Consider the following 21908-nt stretch of genomic DNA (forward strand, 5'->3'; position numbering starts at 1 on the left):
TACATGGGGTTGACCAAACTTGCAGAAACATGTTTATTTCTGCTGAAAAACACGTTTTGACCCTTCCTGCACACTGGGGTTAAGATCTGAGTGTGTGGGCTCCTCTGAGCCTTGCTGTTACATGGGGATTCAGTTGTCTGAAAAAACGCGTTTATTTCGGGCTGAAAAACACGTTTTGAAAAGTGTGCTGTTACTGTCCCATAACTTACATGGGGTTGACCAAACTTGCAGAAACATGTTTATTTCTGCTGAAAAACACGTTTTGACACTTTCTGCACACTGCGGTTAAGAGCTGAGTGTGTGGGCTCTTCTGAGCCTTGCTGTTACATGGGGATTCAGTTGTCTGAAAAAACGCGTTTATTTCGGGCTGAAAAACACGTTTTGAAAAGTGTGCTGTTACTGCCCCATAACTTACATGGGGTTGACCAAACTTGCAGAAACATGTTTTTTTTCTGCTGAAAAACACGTTTTGACCCTTTCTGCACACTGGGGTTAAGATCTGAGTGTGTGGGCTCTTCTGAGCCTTGCTGTTACATGGTGATTCAGTTGTCTGAAAAAACGCGTTTATTTCGGGCTGAAAAACACGTTTTGAAAAGTGTTCTGTTACTGCCCCATAACTTACATGGGGTTGACCAAACTTGCAGAAACATGTTTATTTCTGCTGAAAAACACGTTTTGACCCTTTCTGCACACTGGGGTTAAGATCTGAGTGTGTGGGCTCCTCTGAGCCTTGCTGTTACATGGGGATTCAGTTGTCTGAAAAAACGCGTTTATTTCGGGCTGAAAAACACGTTTTGAAAAGTGTGCTGTTACTGTCCCATAACTTACATGGGGTTGACCAAACTTGCAGAAACATGTTTATTTCTGCTGAAAAACACGTTTTGACACTTTCTGCACACTGGGGCTAAGAGCTGAGTGTGTGGGCTCCTCTGAGCCTTGCTGTTACATGGGGATTCAGTTGTCTGAAAAAACGCGTTTATTTCGGGCTGAAAAACACGTTTTGAAAAGTGTTCTGTTACTGCCCCATAACTTACATGGGGTTGACCAAACTTGCAGAAACATGTTTATTTCTGCTGAAAAACACGTTTTGACTCTTTCTGCACACTGGGGTTAAGAGCTGAGTGTGTGGGCTCTTCTGAACCTTGCTGTTACATGGGGATTCAGTTGTCTGAAAAAACGCGTTTATTTCGGGCTGAAAAACACGTTTTGAAAAGTGTTCTGTTACTTCCCCATAACTTACATGGGGTTAACCAAACTTGCAGAAACATGTTTATTTCTGCTGAAAAACACGTTTTTACCCTTTCTGCACACTAGGGTTAAGATCTGAGTGTGTGGGCTCCTCTGAGTCTTGCTGTTACATGGGGATTCAGTTGTCTGAAAAAACGCGTTTATTTCGGGCTGAAAAACACGTTTTGAAAAGTGTGCTGTTACTGTCCCATAACTTACATGGGGTTGACCAAACTTGCAGAAACATGTTTATTTCTGCTGAAAAACACGTTTTGACCCTTCCTGCACACTGGGGTTAAGAGCTGAGTGTGTGGGCTCCTCTGAGCCTTGCTGTTACATGGTGATTCAGTTGTCTGAAAAAACGCGTTTATTTCGGGCTGAAAAACACGTTTTGAAAAGTGTTCTGTTACTGCCCCATAACTTACATGGGGTTGACCAAACTTGCAGAAACATGTTTATTTCTGCTGAAAAACACGTTTTGACCCTTTCTGCACACTGGGGTTAAGATCTGAGTGTGTGGGCTCCTCTGAGCCTTGCTGTTACATGGGGATTCAGTTGTCTGAAAAAACGCGTTTATTTCGGGCTGAAAAACACGTTTTGAAAAGTGTGCTGTTACTGTCCCATAATTTACATGGGGTTGACCAAACTTGCAGAAACATGTTTATTTCTGCTGAAAAACACGTTTTGACACTTTCTGCACACTGGGGTTAAGAGCTGAGTGTGTGGGCTCTTCTGAGCCTTGCTGTTGCATGGGGATTCAGTTGTCTGAAAAAACGCGTTTATTTCGGGCTGAAAAACACGTTTTGAAAAGTGTTCTGTTACTGCCCCATAACTTACATGGGGTTGACCAAACTTGCAGAAACATGTTTATTTCTGCTGAAAAACACGTTTTGACCCTTCCTGCACACTGGGGTTAAGAGCTGAGTGTGTGGGCTCCTCTTAGCCTTGCTGTTACATGGTGATTCAGTTGTCTGAAAAAACGCGTTTATTTCGGGCTGAAAAACACGTTTTGAAAAGTGTTCTGTTACTGCCCCATAACTTACATGGGGTTGACCAAACTTGCAGAAACATGTTTATTTCTGCTGAAAAACACGTTTTGACCCTTTCTGCACACTGGGGTTAAGATCTGAGTGTGTGGGCTCCTCTGAGCCTTGCTGTTACATGGGGATTCAGTTGTCTGAAAAAACGCGTTTATTTCGGGCTGAAAAACACGTTTTGAAAAGTGTGCTGTTACTGTCCCATAACTTACATGGGGTTGACCAAACTTGCAGAAACATGTTTATTTCTGCTGAAAAACACGTTTTGACACTTTCTGCACACTGGGGTTAAGAGCTGAGTGTGTGGGCTCTTCTGAGCCTTGCTGTTGCATGGGGATTCAGTTGTCTGAAAAAACGCGTTTATTTCGGGCTGAAAAACACGTTTTGAAAAGTGTTCTGTTACTGCCCCATAACTTACATGGGGTTGACCAAACTTGCAGAAACATGTTTATTTCTGCTGAAAAACACGTTTTGACTCTTTCTGCACACTGGGGTTAAGAGCTGAGTGTGTGGGCTCTTCTGAACCTTGCTGTTACATGGGGATTCACTTGTCTGAAAAAACGCGTTTATTTCGGGCTGAAAAACACGTTTTGAAAAGTGTTCTGTTACTTCCCCATAACTTACATGGGGTTAACCAAACTTGCAGAAACATGTTTATTTCTGCTGAAAAACACGTTTTTACCCTTTCTGCACACTAGGGTTAAGATCTGAGTGTGTGGGCTCCTCTGAGCCTTGCTGTTACATGGGGATTCAGTTGTCTGAAAAAACGCGTTTATTTCGGGCTGAAAAACACGTTTTGAAAAGTGTGCTGTTACTGTCCCATAACTTACATGGGGTTGACCAAACTTGCAGAAACATGTTTATTTCTGCTGAAAAACACGTTTTGACACTTTCTGCACACTGGGGTTAAGAGCTGAGTGTGTGGGCTCTTCTGAGCCTTGCTGTTGCATGGGGATTCAGTTGTCTGAAAAAACGCGTTTATTTCGGGCTGAAAAACACGTTTTGAAAAGTGTTCTGTTACTGCCCCATAACTTACATGGGGTTGACCAAACTTGCAGAAACATGTTTATTTCTGCTGAAAAACACGTTTTGACTTTTTCTGCACACTGGGGTTAAGAGCTGAGTGTGTGGGCTCTTCTGAACCTTGCTGTTACATGGGGATTCAGTTGTCTGAAAAAACGCGTTTATTTCGGGCTGAAAAACACGTTTTGAAAAGTGTTCTGTTACTTCCCCATAACTTACATGGGGTTAACCAAACTTGCAGAAACATGTTTATTTCTGCTGAAAAACACGTTTTTACCCTTTCTGCACACTAGGGTTAAGATCTGAGTGTGTGGGCTCCTCTGAGTCTTGCTGTTACATGGGGATTCAGTTGTCTGAAAAAACGCGTTTATTTCGGGCTGAAAAACACGTTTTGAAAAGTGTGCTGTTACTGTCCCATAACTTACATGGGGTTGACCAAACTTGCAGAAACATGTTTATTTCTGCTGAAAAACACGTTTTGACCCTTCCTGCACACTGGGGTTAAGAGCTGAGTGTGTGGGCTCCTCTGAGCCTTGCTGTTACATGGTGATTCAGTTGTCTGAAAAAACGCGTTTATTTCGGGCTGAAAAACACGTTTTGAAAAGTGTTCTGTTACTGCCCCATAACTTACATGGGGTTGACCAAACTTGCAGAAACATGTTTATTTCTGCTGAAAAACACGTTTTGACCCTTTCTGCACACTGGGGTTAAGATCTGAGTGTGTGGGCTCCTCTGAGCCTTGCTGTTACATGGGGATTCAGTTGTCTGAAAAAACGCGTTTATTTCGGGCTGAAAAACACGTTTTGAAAAGTGTGCTGTTACTGTCCCATAACTTACATGGGGTTGACCAAACTTGCAGAAACATGTTTATTTCTGCTGAAAAACACGTTTTGACACTTTCTGCACACTGGGGTTAAGAGCTGAGTGTGTGGGCTCTTCTGAGCCTTGCTGTTGCATGGGGATTCAGTTGTCTGAAAAAACGCGTTTATTTCGGGCTGAAAAACACGTTTTGAAAAGTGTTCTGTTACTGCCCCATAACTTACATGGGGTTGACCAAACTTGCAGAAACATGTTTATTTCTGCTGAAAAACACGTTTTGACCCTTCCTGCACACTGGGGTTAAGAGCTGAGTGTGTGGGCTCTTCTGAGCCTTGCTGTTACATGGTGATTCAGTTGTCTGAAAAAACGCGTTTATTTCGGGCTGAAAAACACGTTTTGAAAAGTGTTCTGTTACTGCCCCATAACTTACATGGGGTTGACCAAACTTGCAGAAACATGTTTATTTCTGCTGAAAAACACGTTTTGACCCTTTCTGCACACTGGGGTTAAGATCTGAGTGTGTGGGCTCCTCTGAGCCTTGCTGTTACATGGGGATTCAGTTGTCTGAAAAAACGCGTTTATTTCGGGCTGAAAAACACGTTTTGAAAAGTGTTCTGTTACTGCCCCATAACTTACATGGGGTTGACCAAACTTGCAGAAACATGTTTATTTCTGCTGAAAAACACGTTTTGACTCTTTCTGCACACTGGGGTTAAGAGCTGAGTGTGTGGGCTCTTCTGAGCCTTGCTGTTGCATGGGGATTCAGTTGTCTGAAAAAACGCGTTTATTTCGGGCTGAAAAACACGTTTTGAAAAGTGTTCTGTTACTGCCCCATAACTTACATGGGGTTGACCAAACTTGCAGAAACATGTTTATTTCTGCTGAAAAACACGTTTTGACCCTTCCTGCACACTGGGGTTAAGAGCTGAGTGTGTGGGCTCCTCTGAGCCTTGCTGTTACATGGTGATTCAGTTGTCTGAAAAAACGCGTTTATTTCGGGCTGAAAAACACGTTTTGAAAAGTGTTCTGTTACTGCCCCATAACTTACATGGGGTTGACCAAACTTGCAGAAACATGTTTTTTTCTGCTGAAAAACACGTTTTGACCCTTTCTGCACACTGGGGTTAAGATCTGAGTGTGTGGGCTCTTCTGAGCCTTGCTGTTACATGGTGATTCAGTTGTCTGAAAAAACGCGTTTATTTCGGGCTGAAAAACACGTTTTGAAAAGTGTGCTGTTACTGTCCCATAACTTACATGGGGTTGACCAAACTTGCAGAAACATGTTTATTTCTGCTGAAAAACACGTTTTGACACTTTCTGCACACTGGGGTTAAGAGCTGAGTGTGTGGGCTCTTCTGAGCCTTGCTGTTGCATGGGGATTCAGTTGTCTGAAAAAACGCGTTTATTTCGGGCTGAAAAACACGTTTTGAAAAGTGTGCTGTTACTGTCCCATAACTTACATGGGGTTGACCAAACTTGCAGAAACATGTTTATTTCTGCTGAAAAACACGTTTTGACCCTTCCTGCACACTGGGGTTAAGAGCTGAGTGTGTGGGCTCCTCTGAGCCTTGCTGTTACATGGTGATTCAGTTGTCTGAAAAAACGCGTTTATTTCGGGCTGAAAAACACGTTTTGAAAAGTGTTCTGTTACTGCCCCATAACTTACATGGGGTTAACCAAACTTGCAGAAACATGTTTATTTCTGCTGAAAAACACGTTTTTACCCTTTCTGCACACTAGGGTTAAGATCTGAGTGTGTGGGCTCCTCTGAGCCTTGCTGTTACATGGGGATTCAGTTGTCTGAAAAAACGCGTTTATTTCGGGCTGAAAAACACGTTTTGAAAAGTGTGCTGTTACTGTCCCATAACTTACATGGGGTTGACCAAACTTGCAGAAACATGTTTATTTCTGCTGAAAAACACGTTTTGACCCTTTCTGCACACTGGGGTTAAGATCTGAGTGTGTGGGCTCCTCTGAGCCTTGCTGTTACATGGGGATTCAGTTGTCTGAAAAAACGCGTTTATTTCGGGCTGAAAAACACGTTTTGAAAAGTGTGCTGTTACTGTCCCATAACTTACATGGGGTTGACCAAACTTGCAGAAACATGTTTATTTCTGCTGAAAAACACGTTTTGACCCTTCCTGCACACTGGGGTTAAGAGCTGAGTGTGTGGGCTCCTCTGAGCCTTGCTGTTACATGGTGATTCAGTTGTCTGAAAAAACGCGTTTATTTCGGGCTGAAAAACACGTTTTGAAAAGTGTTCTGTTACTGCCCCATAACTTACATGGGGTTGACCAAACTTGCAGAAACATGTTTATTTCTGCTGAAAAACACGTTTTGACCCTTTCTGCACACTGGGGTTAAGATCTGAGTGTGTGGGCTCCTCTGAGCCTTGCTGTTACATGGGGATTCAGTTGTCTGAAAAAACGCGTTTATTTCGGGCTGAAAAACACGTTTTGAAAAGTGTGCTGTTACTGTCCCATAACTTACATGGGGTTGACCAAACTTGCAGAAACATGTTTATTTCTGCTGAAAAACACGTTTTGACACTTTCTGCACACTGCGGTTAAGAGCTGAGTGTGTGGGCTCTTCTGAGCCTTGCTGTTACATGGTGATTCAGTTGTCTGAAAAAACGCGTTTATTTCGGGCTGAAAAACACGTTTTGAAAAGTGTTCTGTTACTGCCCCATAACTTACATGGGGTTGACCAAACTTGCAGAAACATGTTTTTTTCTGCTGAAAAACACGTTTTGACCCTTTCTGCACACTGGGGTTAAGATCTGAGTGTGTGGGCTCTTCTGAGCCTTGCTGTTACATGGTGATTCAGTTGTCTGAAAAAACGCGTTTATTTCGGGCTGAAAAACACGTTTTGAAAAGTGTTCTGTTACTGCCCCATAACTTACATGGGGTTGACCAAACTTGCAGAAACATGTTTATTTCTGCTGAAAAACACGTTTTGACCCTTTCTGCACACTGGGGTTAAGATCTGAGTGTGTGGGCTCCTCTGAGCCTTGCTGTTACATGGGGATTCAGTTGTCTGAAAAAACGCGTTTATTTCGGGCTGAAAAACACGTTTTGAAAAGTGTGCTGTTACTGTCCCATAACTTACATGGGGTTGACCAAACTTGCAGAAACATGTTTATTTCTGCTGAAAAACACGTTTTGACACTTTCTGCACACTGGGGCTAAGAGCTGAGTGTGTGGGCTCCTCTGAGCCTTGCTGTTACATGGGGATTCAGTTGTCTGAAAAAACGCGTTTATTTCGGGCTGAAAAACACGTTTTGAAAAGTGTTCTGTTACTGCCCCATAACTTACATGGGGTTGACCAAACTTGCAGAAACATGTTTATTTCTGCTGAAAAACACGTTTTGACTCTTTCTGCACACTGGGGTTAAGAGCTGAGTGTGTGGGTTCTTCTGAACCTTGCTGTTACATGGGGATTCAGTTGTCTGAAAAAACGCGTTTATTTCGGGCTGAAAAACACGTTTTGAAAAGTGTTCTGTTACTTCCCCATAACTTACATGGGGTTAACCAAACTTGCAGAAACATGTTTATTTCTGCTGAAAAACACGTTTTTACCCTTTCTGCACACTAGGGTTAAGATCTGAGTGTGTGGGCTCCTCTGAGTCTTGCTGTTACATGGGGATTCAGTTGTCTGAAAAAACGCGTTTATTTCGGGCTGAAAAACACGTTTTGAAAAGTGTGCTGTTACTGTCCCATAACTTACATGGGGTTGACCAAACTTGCAGAAACATGTTTATTTCTGCTGAAAAACACGTTTTGACCCTTCCTGCACACTGGGGTTAAGAGCTGAGTGTGTGGGCTCCTCTGAGCCTTGCTGTTACATGGTGATTCAGTTGTCTGAAAAAACGCGTTTATTTCGGGCTGAAAAACACGTTTTGAAAAGTGTTCTGTTACTGCCCCATAACTTACATGGGGTTGACCAAACTTGCAGAAACATGTTTATTTCTGCTGAAAAACACGTTTTGACCCTTTCTGCACACTGGGGTTAAGATCTGAGTGTGTGGGCTCCTCTGAGCCTTGCTGTTACATGGGGATTCAGTTGTCTGAAAAAACGCGTTTATTTCGGGCTGAAAAACACGTTTTGAAAAGTGTGCTGTTACTGTCCCATAACTTACATGGGGTTGACCAAACTTGCAGAAACATGTTTATTTCTGCTGAAAAACACGTTTTGACACTTTCTGCACACTGGGGTTAAGAGCTGAGTGTGTGGGCTCTTCTGAGCCTTGCTGTTGCATGGGGATTCAGTTGTCTGAAAAAACGCGTTTATTTCGGGCTGAAAAACACGTTTTGAAAAGTGTTCTGTTACTGCCCCATAACTTACATGGGGTTGACCAAACTTGCAGAAACATGTTTATTTCTGCTGAAAAACACGTTTTGACCCTTCCTGCACACTGGGGTTAAGAGCTGAGTGTGTGGGCTCCTCTGAGCCTTGCTGTTACATGGTGATTCAGTTGTCTGAAAAAACGCGTTTATTTCGGGCTGAAAAACACGTTTTGAAAAGTGTTCTGTTACTGCCCCATAACTTACATGGGGTTGACCAAACTTGCAGAAACATGTTTATTTCTGCTGAAAAACACGTTTTGACCCTTTCTGCACACTGGGGTTAAGATCTGAGTGTGTGGGATCCTCTGAGCCTTGCTGTTACATGGGGATTCAGTTGTCTGAAAAAACGCGTTTATTTCGGGCTGAAAAACACGTTTTGAAAAGTGTGCTGTTACTGTCCCATAACTTACATGGGGTTGACCAAACTTGCAGAAACATGTTTATTTCTGCTGAAAAACACGTTTTGACACTTTCTGCACACTGGGGCTAAGAGCTGAGTGTGTGGGCTCCTCTGAGCCTTGCTGTTACATGGGGATTCAGTTGTCTGAAAAAACGCGTTTATTTCGGGCTGAAAAACACGTTTTGAAAAGTGTTCTGTTACTGCCCCATAACTTACATGGGGTTGACCAAACTTGCAGAAACATGTTTATTTCTGCTGAAAAACACGTTTTGACTCTTTCTGCACACTGGGGTTAAGAGCTGAGTGTGTGGGCTCCTCTGAGCCTTGCTGTTACATGGTGATTCAGTTGTCTGAAAAAACGCGTTTATTTCGGGCTGAAAAACACGTTTTGAAAAGTGTTCTGTTACTGCCCCATAACTTACATGGGGTTGACCAAACTTGCAGAAACATGTTTATTTCTGCTGAAAAACACGTTTTGACTCTTTCTGCACACTGGGGTTAAGAGCTGAGTGTGTGGGCTCTTCTGAGCCTTGCTGTTGCATGGGGATTCAGTTGTCTGAAAAAACGCGTTTATTTCGGGCTGAAAAACACGTTTTGAAAAGTGTTCTGTTACTGCCCCATAACTTACATGGGGTTGACCAAACTTGCAGAAACATGTTTATTTCTGCTGAAAAACACGTTTTGACCCTTCCTGCACACTGGGGTTAAGAGCTGAGAGTGTGGGCTCTTCTGAACCTTGCTGTTACATGGGGATTCAGTTGTCTGAAAAAACGCGTTTATTTCGGGCTGAAAAACACGTTTTGAAAAGTGTTCTGTTACTGCCCCATAACTTACATGGGGTTGACCAAACTTGCAGAAACATGTTTATTTCTGCTGAAAAACACGTTTTGACCCTTTCTGCACACTGGGGTTAAGATCTGAGTGTGTGGGATCCTCTGAGCCTTGCTGTTACATGGGGATTCAGTTGTCTGAAAAAACGCGTTTATTTCGGGCTGAAAAACACGTTTTGAAAAGTGTGCTGTTACTGTCCCATAACTTACATGGGGTTGACCAAACTTGCAGAAACATGTTTATTTCTGCTGAAAAACACGTTTTGACACTTTCTGCACACTGGGGCTAAGAGCTGAGTGTGTGGGCTCCTCTGAGCCTTGCTGTTACATGGGGATTCAGTTGTCTGAAAAAACGCGTTTATTTCGGGCTGAAAAACACGTTTTGAAAAGTGTTCTGTTACTGCCCCATAACTTACATGGGGTTGACCAAACTTGCAGAAACATGTTTATTTCTGCTGAAAAACACGTTTTGACTCTTTCTGCACACTGGGGTTAAGAGCTGAGTGTGTGGGCTCCTCTGAGCCTTGCTGTTACATGGTGATTCAGTTGTCTGAAAAAACGCGTTTATTTCGGGCTGAAAAACACGTTTTGAAAAGTGTTCTGTTACTGCCCCATAACTTACATGGGGTTGACCAAACTTGCAGAAACATGTTTATTTCTGCTGAAAAACACGTTTTGACTCTTTCTGCACACTGGGGTTAAGAGCTGAGTGTGTGGGCTCTTCTGAGCCTTGCTGTTGCATAGGGATTCAGTTGTCTGAAAAAACGCGTTTATTTCGGGCTGAAAAACACGTTTTGAAAAGTGTTCTGTTACTGCCCCATAACTTACATGGGGTTGACCAAACTTGCAGAAACATGTTTATTTCTGCTGAAAAACACGTTTTGACCCTTCCTGCACACTGGGGTTAAGAGCTGAGAGTGTGGGCTCTTCTGAACCTTGCTGTTACATGGGGATTCAGTTGTCTGAAAAAACGCGTTTATTTCGGGCTGAAAAACACGTTTTGAAAAGTGTTCTGTTACTGCCCCATAACTTACATGGGGTTGACCAAACTTGCAGAAACATGTTTATTTCTGCTGAAAAACACGTTTTTACCCTTTCTGCACACTGGGGTTAAGATCTGAGTGTGTGGGCTCCTCTGAGTCTTGCTGTTACATGGGGATTCAGTTGTCTGAAAAAAACGCGTTTATTTCGGGCTGAAAAACACGTTTTGAAAAGTGTTCTGTTACTGCCCCATAACTTACATGGGGTTGACCAAACTTGCAGAAACATGTTTATTTCTGCTGAAAAACACGTTTTGACCCTTTCTGCACACTGGGGTTAAGATCTGAGTGTGTGGGCTCCTCTGAGCTTGCTGTTACATGGGGATTCAGTTGTCTGAAAAAACGCGTTTATTTCGGGCTGAAAAACACGTTTTGAAAAGTGTGCTGTTACTGTCCCATAACTTACATGGGGTTGACCAAACTTGCAGAAACATGTTTATTTCTGCTGAAAAACACGTTTTGACACTTTCTGCACACTGGGGTTAAGAGCTGAGTGTGTGGGCTCTTCTGAGCCTTGCTGTTGCATGGGGATTCAGTTGTCTGAAAAAACGCGTTTATTTCGGGCTGAAAAACACGTTTTGAAAAGTGTTCTGTTACTGCCCCATAACTTACATGGGGTTGACCAAACTTGCAGAAACATGTTTATTTCTGCTGAAAAACACGTTTTGACCCTTCCTGCACACTGGGGTTAAGAGCTGAGTGTGTGGGCTCCTCTGAGCCTTGCTGTTACATGGTGATTCAGTTGTCTGAAAAAACGCGTTTATTTCGGGCTGAAAAACACGTTTTGAAAAGTGTTCTGTTACTGCCCCATAACTTACATGGGGTTGACCAAACTTGCAGAAACATGTTTATTTCTGCTGAAAAACACGTTTTGACTCTTTCTGCACACTGGGGTTAAGAGCTGAGTGTGTGGGCTCTTCTGAGCCTTGCTGTTGCATGGGGATTCAGTTGTCTGAAAAAACGCGTTTATTTCGGGCTGAAAAACACGTTTTGAAAAGTGTTCTGTTACTGCCCCATAACTTACATGGGGTTGACCAAACTTGCAGAAACATGTTTATTTCTGCTGAAAAACACGTTTTGACTCTTTTTGCACACTGGGGTTAAGAGCTGAGTGTGTGGGCTCTTCTGAGCCTTGCTGTTGCATGGGGATTCAGTTGTCTGAAAAAACGCGTTTATTTCGGGCTGAAAAACACGTTTTGAAAAGTGTTCTGTTACTGCCCCATAACTTACATGGGGTTGACCAAACTTGCAGAAACATGTTTATTTCTGCTGAAAAACACGTTTTGACCCTTCCTGCACACTGGGGTTAAGAGCTGAGAGTGTGGGCTCTTCTGAACCTTGCTGTTACATGGGGATTCAGTTGTCTGAAAAAACGCGTTTATTTCGGGCTGAAAAACACGTTTTGAAAAGTGTTCTGTTACTGCCCCATAACTTACATGGGGTTGACCAAACTTGCAGAAACATGTTTATTTCTGCTGAAAAACACGTTTTTACCCTTTCTGCACACTGGGGTTAAGATCTGAGTGTGTGGGCTCCTCTGAGTCTTGCTGTTACATGGGGATTCAGTTGTCTGAAAAAAACGCGTTTATTTCGGGCTGAAAAACACGTTTTGAAAAGTGTTCTGTTACTGCCCCATAACTTACATGGGGTTGACCAAACTTGCAGAAACATGTTTATTTCTGCTGAAAAACACGTTTTGACCCTTTCTGCACACTGGGGTTAAGATCTGAGTGTGTGGGCTCCTCTGAGCTTGCTGTTACATGGGGATTCAGTTGTCTGAAAAAACGCGTTTATTTCGGGCTGAAAAACACGTTTTGAAAAGTGTGCTGTTACTGTCCCATAACTTACATGGGGTTGACCAAACTTGCAGAAACATGTTTATTTCTGCTGAAAAACACGTTTTGACACTTTCTGCACACTGGGGTTAAGAGCTGAGTGTGTGGGCTCTTCTGAGCCTTGCTGTTGCATGGGGATTCAGTTGTCTGAAAAAACGCGTTTATTTCGGGCTGAAAAACACGTTTTGAAAAGTGTTCTGTTACTGCCCCATAACTTACATGGGGTTGACCAAACTTGCAGAAACATGTTTATTTCTGCTGAAAAACACGTTTTGACCCTTCCTGCACACTGGGGTTAAGAGCTGAGTGTGTGGGCTCCTCTGAGCCTTGCTGTTACATGGTGATTCAGTTGTCTGAAAAAACGCGTTTATTTCGGGCTGAAAAACACGTTTTGAAAAGTGTTCTGTTACTGCCCCATAACTTACATGGGGTTGACCAAACTTGCAGAAACATGTTTATTTCTGCTGAAAAACACGTTTTGACTCTTTCTGCACACTGGGGTTAAGAGCTGAGTGTGTGGGCTCTTCTGAGCCTTGCTGTTGCATGGGGATTCAGTTGTCTGAAAAAACGCGTTTATTTCGGGCTGAAAAACACGTTTTGAAAAGTGTTCTGTTACTGCCCCATAACTTACATGGGGTTGACCAAACTTGCAGAAACATGTTTATTTCTGCTGAAAAACACGTTTTGACCCTTCCTGCACACTGGGGTTAAGAGCTGAGAGTGTGGGCTCTTCTGAACCTTGCTGTTACATGGGGATTCAGTTGTCTGAAAAAACGCGTTTATTTCGGGCTGAAAAACACGTTTTGAAAAGTGTTCTTTTACTGCCCCATAACTTACATGGGGTTGACCAAACTTGCAGAAACATGTTTATTTCTGCTGAAAAACACGTTTTTACCCTTTCTGCACACTGGGGTTAAGATCTGAGTGTGTGGGCTCCTCTGAGTCTTGCTGTTACATGGGGATTCAGTTGTCTGAAAAAACGCGTTTATTTCGGGCTGAAAAACACGTTTTGAAAAGTGTTCTGTTACTGCCCCATAACTTACATGGGGTTGACCAAACTTGCAGAAACATGTTTATTTCTGCTGAAAAACACGTTTTGACCCTTTCTGCACACTGGGGTTAAGATCTGAGTGTGTGGGCTCCTCTGAGCTTGCTGTTACATGGGGATTCAGTTGTCTGAAAAAAACGCGTTTATTTCGGGCTGAAAAACACGTTTTGAAAAGTGTGCTGTTACTGTCCCATAACTTACATGGGGTTGACCAAACTTGCAGAAACATGTTTATTTCTGCTGAAAAACACGTTTTTACCCTTTCTGCACACTAGGGTTAAGATCTGAGTGTGTGGGCTCCTCTGAGTCTTGCTGTTACATGGGGATTCAGTTGTCTGAAAAAACGCGTTTATTTCGGGCTGAAAAACACGTTTTGAAAAGTGTGCTGTTACTGTCCCATAACTTACATGGGGTTGACCAAACTTGCAGAAACATGTTTATTTCTGCTGAAAAACACGTTTTGACCCTTCCTGCACACTGGGGTTAAGAGCTGAGTGTGTGGGCTCCTCTGAGCCTTGCTGTTACATGGTGATTCAGTTGTCTGAAAAAACGCGTTTATTTCGGGCTGAAAAACACGTTTTGAAAAGTGTTCTGTTACTGCCCCATAACTTACATGGGGTTGACCAAACTTGCAGAAACATGTTTATTTCTGCTGAAAAACACGTTTTGACCCTTTCTGCACACTGGGGTTAAGATCTGAGTGTGTGGGCTCCTCTGAGCCTTGCTGTTACATGGGGATTCAGTTGTCTGAAAAAACGCGTTTATTTCGGGCTGAAAAACACGTTTTGAAAAGTGTGCTGTTACTGTCCCATAACTTACATGGGGTTGACCAAACATGCAGAAACATGTTTATTTCTGCTGAAAAACACGTTTTGACACTTTCTGCACACTGGGGCTAAGAGCTGAGTGTGTGGGCTCCTCTGAGCCTTGCTGTTACATGGTGATTCAGTTGTCTGAAAAAACGCGTTTATTTCGGGCTGAAAAACACGTTTTGAAAAGTGTGCTGTTACTGTCCCATAACTTACATGGGGTTGACCAAACTTGCAGAAACATGTTTATTTCTGCTGAAAAACACGTTTTGACACTTTCTGCACACTGGGGCTAAGAGCTGAGTGTGTGGGCTCCTCTGAGCCTTGCTGTTACATGGGGATTCAGTTGTCTGAAAAAACGCGTTTATTTCGGGCTGAAAAACACGTTTTGAAAAGTGTTCTGTTACTGCCCCATAACTTACATGGGGTTGACCAAACTTGCAGAAACATGTTTATTTCTGCTGAAAAACACGTTTTGACTCTTTCTGCACACTGGGGTTAAGAGCTGAGTGTGTGGGCTCTTCTGAACCTTGCTGTTACATGGGGATTCAGTTGTCTGAAAAAACGCGTTTATTTCGGGCTGAAAAACACGTTTTGAAAAGTGTTCTGTTACTTCCCCATAACTTACATGGGGTTAACCAAACTTGCAGAAACATGTTTATTTCTGCTGAAAAACACGTTTTTACCCTTTCTGCACACTAGGGTTAAGATCTGAGTGTGTGGGCTCCTCTGAGTCTTGCTGTTACATGGGGATTCAGTTGTCTGAAAAAACGCGTTTATTTCGGGCTGAAAAACACGTTTTGAAAAGTGTGCTGTTACTGTCCCATAACTTACATGGGGTTGACCAAACTTGCAGAAACATGTTTATTTCTGCTGAAAAACACGTTTTGACCCTTCCTGCACACTGGGGTTAAGAGCTGAGTGTGTGGGCTCCTCTGAGCCTTGCTGTTACATGGTGATTCAGTTGTCTGAAAAAACGCGTTTATTTCGGGCTGAAAAACACGTTTTGAAAAGTGTTCTGTTACTGCCCCATAACTTACATGGGGTTGACCAAACTTGCAGAAACATGTTTATTTCTGCTGAAAAACACGTTTTGACCCTTTCTGCACACTGGGGTTAAGATCTGAGTGTGTGGGCTCCTCTGAGCCTTGCTGTTACATGGGGATTCAGTTGTCTGAAAAAACGCGTTTATTTCGGGCTGAAAAACACGTTTTGAAAAGTGTGCTGTTACTGTCCCATAACTTACATGGGGTTGACCAAACTTGCAGAAACATGTTTATTTCTGCTGAAAAACACGTTTTGACACTTTCTGCACACTGGGGTTAAGAGCTGAGTGTGTGGGCTCTTCTGAGCCTTGCTGTTGCATGGGGATTCAGTTGTCTGAAAAAACGCGTTTATTTCGGGCTGAAAAACACGTTTTGAAAAGTGTTCTGTTACTGCCCCATAACTTACATGGGGTTGACCAAACTTGCAGAAACATGTTTATTTCTGCTGAAAAACACGTTTTGACCCTTCCTGCACACTGGGGTTAAGAGCTGAGTGTGTGGGCTCCTCTGAGCCTTGCTGTTACATGGTGATTCAGTTGTCTGAAAAAACGCGTTTATTTCGGGCTGAAAAACACGTTTTGAAAAGTGTTCTGTTACTGCCCCATAACTTACATGGGGTTGACCAAACTTGCAGAAACATGTTTATTTCTGCTGAAAAACACGTTTTGACCCTTTCTGCACACTGGGGTTAAGATCTGAGTGTGTGGGATCCTCTGAGCCTTGCTGTTACATGGGGATTCAGTTGTCTGAAAAAACGCGTTTATTTCGGGCTGAAAAACACGTTTTGAAAAGTGTGCTGTTACTGTCCCATAACTTACATGGGGTTGACCAAACTTGCAGAAACATGTTTATTTCTGCTGAAAAACACGTTTTGACACTTTCTGCACACTGGGGCTAAGAGCTGAGTGTGTGAGCTCCTCTGAGCCTTGCTGTTACATGGGGATTCAGTTGTCTGAAAAAACGCGTTTATTTCGGGCTGAAAAACACGTTTTGAAAAGTGTTCTGTTACTGCCCCATAACTTACATGGGGTTGACCAAACTTGCAGAAACATGTTTATTTCTGCTGAAAAACACGTTTTGACTCTTTCTGCACACTGGGGTTAAGAGCTGAGTGTGTGGGCTCCTCTGAGCCTTGCTGTTACATGGTGATTCAGTTGTCTGAAAAAACGCGTTTATTTCGGGCTGAAAAACACGTTTTGAAAAGTGTTCTGTTACTGCCCCATAACTTACATGGGGTTGACCAAACTTGCAGAAACATGTTTATTTCTGCTGAAAAACACGTTTTGACTCTTTCTGCACACTGGGGTTAAGAGCTGAGTGTGTGGGCTCTTCTGAGCCTTGCTGTTGCATGGGGATTCAGTTGTCTGAAAAAACGCGTTTATTTCGGGCTGAAAAACACGTTTTGAAAAGTGTTCTGTTACTGCCCCATAACTTACATGGGGTTGACCAAACTTGCAGAAACATGTTTATTTCTGCTGAAAAACACGTTTTGACCCTTCCTGCACACTGGGGTTAAGAGCTGAGAGTGTGGGCTCTTCTGAACCTTGCTGTTACATGGGGATTCAGTTGTCTGAAAAAACGCGTTTATTTCGGGCTGAAAAACACGTTTTGAAAAGTGTTCTGTTACTGCCCCATAACTTACATGGGGTTGACCAAACTTGCAGAAACATGTTTATTTCTGCTGAAAAACACGTTTTGACCCTTTCTGCACACTGGGGTTAAGATCTGAGTGTGTGGGATCCTCTGAGCCTTGCTGTTACATGGGGATTCAGTTGTCTGAAAAAACGCGTTTATTTCGGGCTGAAAAACACGTTTTGAAAAGTGTGCTGTTACTGTCCCATAACTTACATGGGGTTGACCAAACTTGCAGAAACATGTTTATTTCTGCTGAAAAACACGTTTTGACACTTTCTGCACACTGGGGCTAAGAGCTGAGTGTGTGGGCTCCTCTGAGCCTTGCTGTTACATGGGGATTCAGTTGTCTGAAAAAACGCGTTTATTTCGGGCTGAAAAACACGTTTTGAAAAGTGTTCTGTTACTGCCCCATAACTTACATGGGGTTGACCAAACTTGCAGAAACATGTTTATTTCTGCTGAAAAACACGTTTTGACTCTTTCTGCACACTGGGGTTAAGAGCTGAGTGTGTGGGCTCCTCTGAGCCTTGCTGTTACATGGTGATTCAGTTGTCTGAAAAAACGCGTTTATTTCGGGCTGAAAAACACGTTTTGAAAAGTGTTCTGTTACTGCCCCATAACTTACATGGGGTTGACCAAACTTGCAGAAACATGTTTATTTCTGCTGAAAAACACGTTTTGACTCTTTCTGCACACTGGGGTTAAGAGCTGAGTGTGTGGGCTCTTCTGAGCCTTGCTGTTGCATGGGGATTCAGTTGTCTGAAAAAACGCGTTTATTTCGGGCTGAAAAACACGTTTTGAAAAGTGTTCTGTTACTGCCCCATAACTTACATGGGGTTGACCAAACTTGCAGAAACATGTTTATTTCTGCTGAAAAACACGTTTTGACCCTTCCTGCACACTGGGGTTAAGAGCTGAGAGTGTGGGCTCTTCTGAACCTTGCTGTTACATGGGGATTCAGTTGTCTGAAAAAACGCGTTTATTTCGGGCTGAAAAACACGTTTTGAAAAGTGTTCTGTTACTGCCCCATAACTTACATGGGGTTGACCAAACTTGCAGAAACATGTTTATTTCTGCTGAAAAACACGTTTTTACCCTTTCTGCACACTGGGGTTAAGATCTGAGTGTGTGGGCTCCTCTGAGTCTTGCTGTTACATGGGGATTCAGTTGTCTGAAAAAAACGCGTTTATTTCGGGCTGAAAAAACACGTTTTGAAAAGTGTTCTGTTACTGCCCCATAACTTACATGGGGTTGACCAAACTTGCAGAAACATGTTTATTTCTGCTGAAAAACACGTTTTGACCCTTTCTGCACACTGGGGTTAAGATCTGAGTGTGTGGGCTCCTCTGAGCTTGCTGTTACATGGGGATTCAGTTGTCTGAAAAAACGCGTTTATTTCGGGCTGAAAAACACGTTTTGAAAAGTGTGCTGTTACTGTCCCATAACTTACATGGGGTTGACCAAACTTGCAGAAACATGTTTATTTCTGCTGAAAAACACGTTTTGACACTTTCTGCACACTGGGGTTAAGAGCTGAGTGTGTGGGCTCTTCTGAGCCTTGCTGTTGCATGGGGATTCAGTTGTCTGAAAAAACGCGTTTATTTCGGGCTGAAAAACACGTTTTGAAAAGTGTTCTGTTACTGCCCCATAACTTACATGGGGTTGACCAAACTTGCAGAAACATGTTTATTTCTGCTGAAAAACACGTTTTGACCCTTCCTGCACACTGGGGTTAAGAGCTGAGTGTGTGGGCTCCTCTGAGCCTTGCTGTTACATGGTGATTCAGTTGTCTGAAAAAACGCGTTTATTTCGGGCTGAAAAACACGTTTTGAAAAGTGTTCTGTTACTGCCCCATAACTTACATGGGGTTGACCAAACTTGCAGAAACATGTTTATTTCTGCTGAAAAACACGTTTTGACTCTTTCTGCACACTGGGGTTAAGAGCTGAGTGTGTGGGCTCTTCTGAGCCTTGCTGTTGCATGGGGATTCAGTTGTCTGAAAAAACGCGTTTATTTCGGGCTGAAAAACACGTTTTGAAAAGTGTTCTGTTACTGCCCCATAACTTACATGGGGTTGACCAAACTTGCAGAAACATGTTTATTTCTGCTGAAAAACACGTTTTGACTCTTTTTGCACACTGGGGTTAAGAGCTGAGTGTGTGGGCTCTTCTGAGCCTTGCTGTTGCATGGGGATTCAGTTGTCTGAAAAAACGCGTTTATTTCGGGCTGAAAAACACGTTTTGAAAAGTGTTCTGTTACTGCCCCATAACTTACATGGGGTTGACCAAACTTGCAGAAACATGTTTATTTCTGCTGAAAAACACGTTTTGACCCTTCCTGCACACTGGGGTTAAGAGCTGAGAGTGTGGGCTCTTCTGAACCTTGCTGTTACATGGGGATTCAGTTGTCTGAAAAAACGCGTTTATTTCGGGCTGAAAAACACGTTTTGAAAAGTGTTCTGTTACTGCCCCATAACTTACATGGGGTTGACCAAACTTGCAGAAACATGTTTATTTCTGCTGAAAAACACGTTTTTACCCTTTCTGCACACTGGGGTTAAGATCTGAGTGTGTGGGCTCCTCTGAGTCTTGCTGTTACATGGGGATTCAGTTGTCTGAAAAAACGCGTTTATTTCGGGCTGAAAAACACGTTTTGAAAAGTGTTCTGTTACTGCCCCATAACTTACATGGGGTTGACCAAACTTGCAGAAACATGTTTATTTCTGCTGAAAAACACGTTTTGACCCTTTCTGCACACTGGGGTTAAGATCTGAGTGTGTGGGCTCCTCTGAGCTTGCTGTTACATGGGGATTCAGTTGTCTGAAAAAAACGCGTTTATTTCGGGCTGAAAAACACGTTTTGAAAAGTGTGCTGTTACTGTCCCATAACTTACATGGGGTTGACCAAACTTGCAGAAACATGTTTATTTCTGCTGAAAAACACGTTTTTACCCTTTCTGCACACTAGGGTTAAGATCTGAGTGTGTGGGCTCCTCTGAGTCTTGCTGTTACATGGGGATTCAGTTGTCTGAAAAAACGCGTTTATTTCGGGCTGAAAAACACGTTTTGAAAAGTGTGCTGTTACTGTCCCATAACTTACATGGGGTTGACCAAACTTGCAGAAACATGTTTATTTCTGCTGAAAAACACGTTTTGACCCTTCCTGCACACTGGGGTTAAGAGCTGAGTGTGTGGGCTCCTCTGAGCCTTGCTGTTACATGGTGATTCAGTTGTCTGAAAAAACGCGTTTATTTCGGGCTGAAAAACACGTTTTGAAAAGTGTTCTGTTACTGCCCCATAACTTACATGGGGTTGACCAAACTTGCAGAAACATGTTTATTTCTGCTGAAAAACACGTTTTGACCCTTTCTGCACACTGGGGTTAAGATCTGAGTGTGTGGGCTCCTCTGAGCCTTGCTGTTACATGGGGATTCAGTTGTCTGAAAAAACGCGTTTATTTCGGGCTGAAAAACACGTTTTGAAAAGTGTGCTGTTACTGTCCCATAACTTACATGGGGTTGACCAAACATGCAGAAACATGTTTATTTCTGCTGAAAAACACGTTTTGACACTTTCTGCACACTGGGGCTAAGAGCTGAGTGTGTGGGCTCCTCTGAGCCTTGCTGTTACATGGTGATTCAGTTGTCTGAAAAAACGCGTTTATTTCGGGCTGAAAAACACGTTTTGAAAAGTGTTCTGTTACTGCCCCATAACTTACATGGGGTTGACCAAACTTGCAGAAACATGTTTATTTCTGCTGAAAAACACGTTTTGACTCTTTCTGCACACTGGGGTTAAGATCTGAGTGTGTGGGCTCTTCTGAGCCTTGCTGTTGCATGGGGATTCAGTTGTCTGAAAAAACGCGTTTATTTCGGGCTGAAAAACACGTTTTGAAAAGTGTTCTGTTACTGCCCCATAACTTACATGGGGTTGACCAAACTTGCAGAAACATGTTTATTTCTGCTGAAAAACACGTTTTGACCCTTTCTGCACACTGGGTTTAAGATCTGAGTGTGTGGGCTCCTCTGAGCCTTGCTGTTACATGGGGATTCAGTTGTCTGAAAAAACGCGTTTATTTCGGGCTGAAAAACACGTTTTGAAAAGTGTGCTGTTACTGTCCCATAACTTACATGGGGTTGACCAAACTTGCAGAAACATGTTTATTTCTGCTGAAAAACACGTTTTGACACTTTCTGCACACTGGGGCTAAGAGCTGAGTGTGTGGGCTCCTCTGAGCCTTGCTGTTACATGGGGATTCAGTTGTCTGAAAAAACGCGTTTATTTCGGGCTGAAAAACACGTTTTGAAAAGTGTTCTGTTACTGCCCCATAACTTACATGGGGTTGACCAAACTTGCAGAAACATGTTTATTTCTGCTGAAAAACACGTTTTGACTCTTTCTGCACACTGGGGTTAAGAGCTGAGTGTGTGGGCTCTTCTGAGCCTTGCTGTTGCATGGGGATTCAGTTGTCTGAAAAAACGCGTTTATTTCGGGCTGAAAAACACGTTTTGAAAAGTGTTCTGTTACTGCCCCATAACTTACATGGGGTTGACCAAACTTGCAGAAACATGTTTATTTCTGCTGAAAAACACGTTTTGACCCTTCCTGCACACTGGGGTTAAGAGCTGAGTGTGTGGGCTCCTCTGAGCCTTGCTGTTACATGGTGATTCAGTTGTCTGAAAAAACGCGTTTATTTCGGGCTGAAAAACACGTTTTGAAAAGTGTTCTGTTACTGCCCCATAACTTACATGGGGTTGACCAAACTTGCAGAAACATGTTTTTTTCTGCTGAAAAACACGTTTTGACCCTTTCTGC

The sequence above is a fragment of the Lepisosteus platostomus genome, chromosome 9 (genome assembly GCF_059453375.1).
Source record: "Lepisosteus platostomus isolate fLepPlt1 chromosome 9, fLepPlt1.hap1, whole genome shotgun sequence".
NCBI classification, from domain to species: Eukaryota; Metazoa; Chordata; class Actinopteri; order Semionotiformes; family Lepisosteidae; genus Lepisosteus; species Lepisosteus platostomus.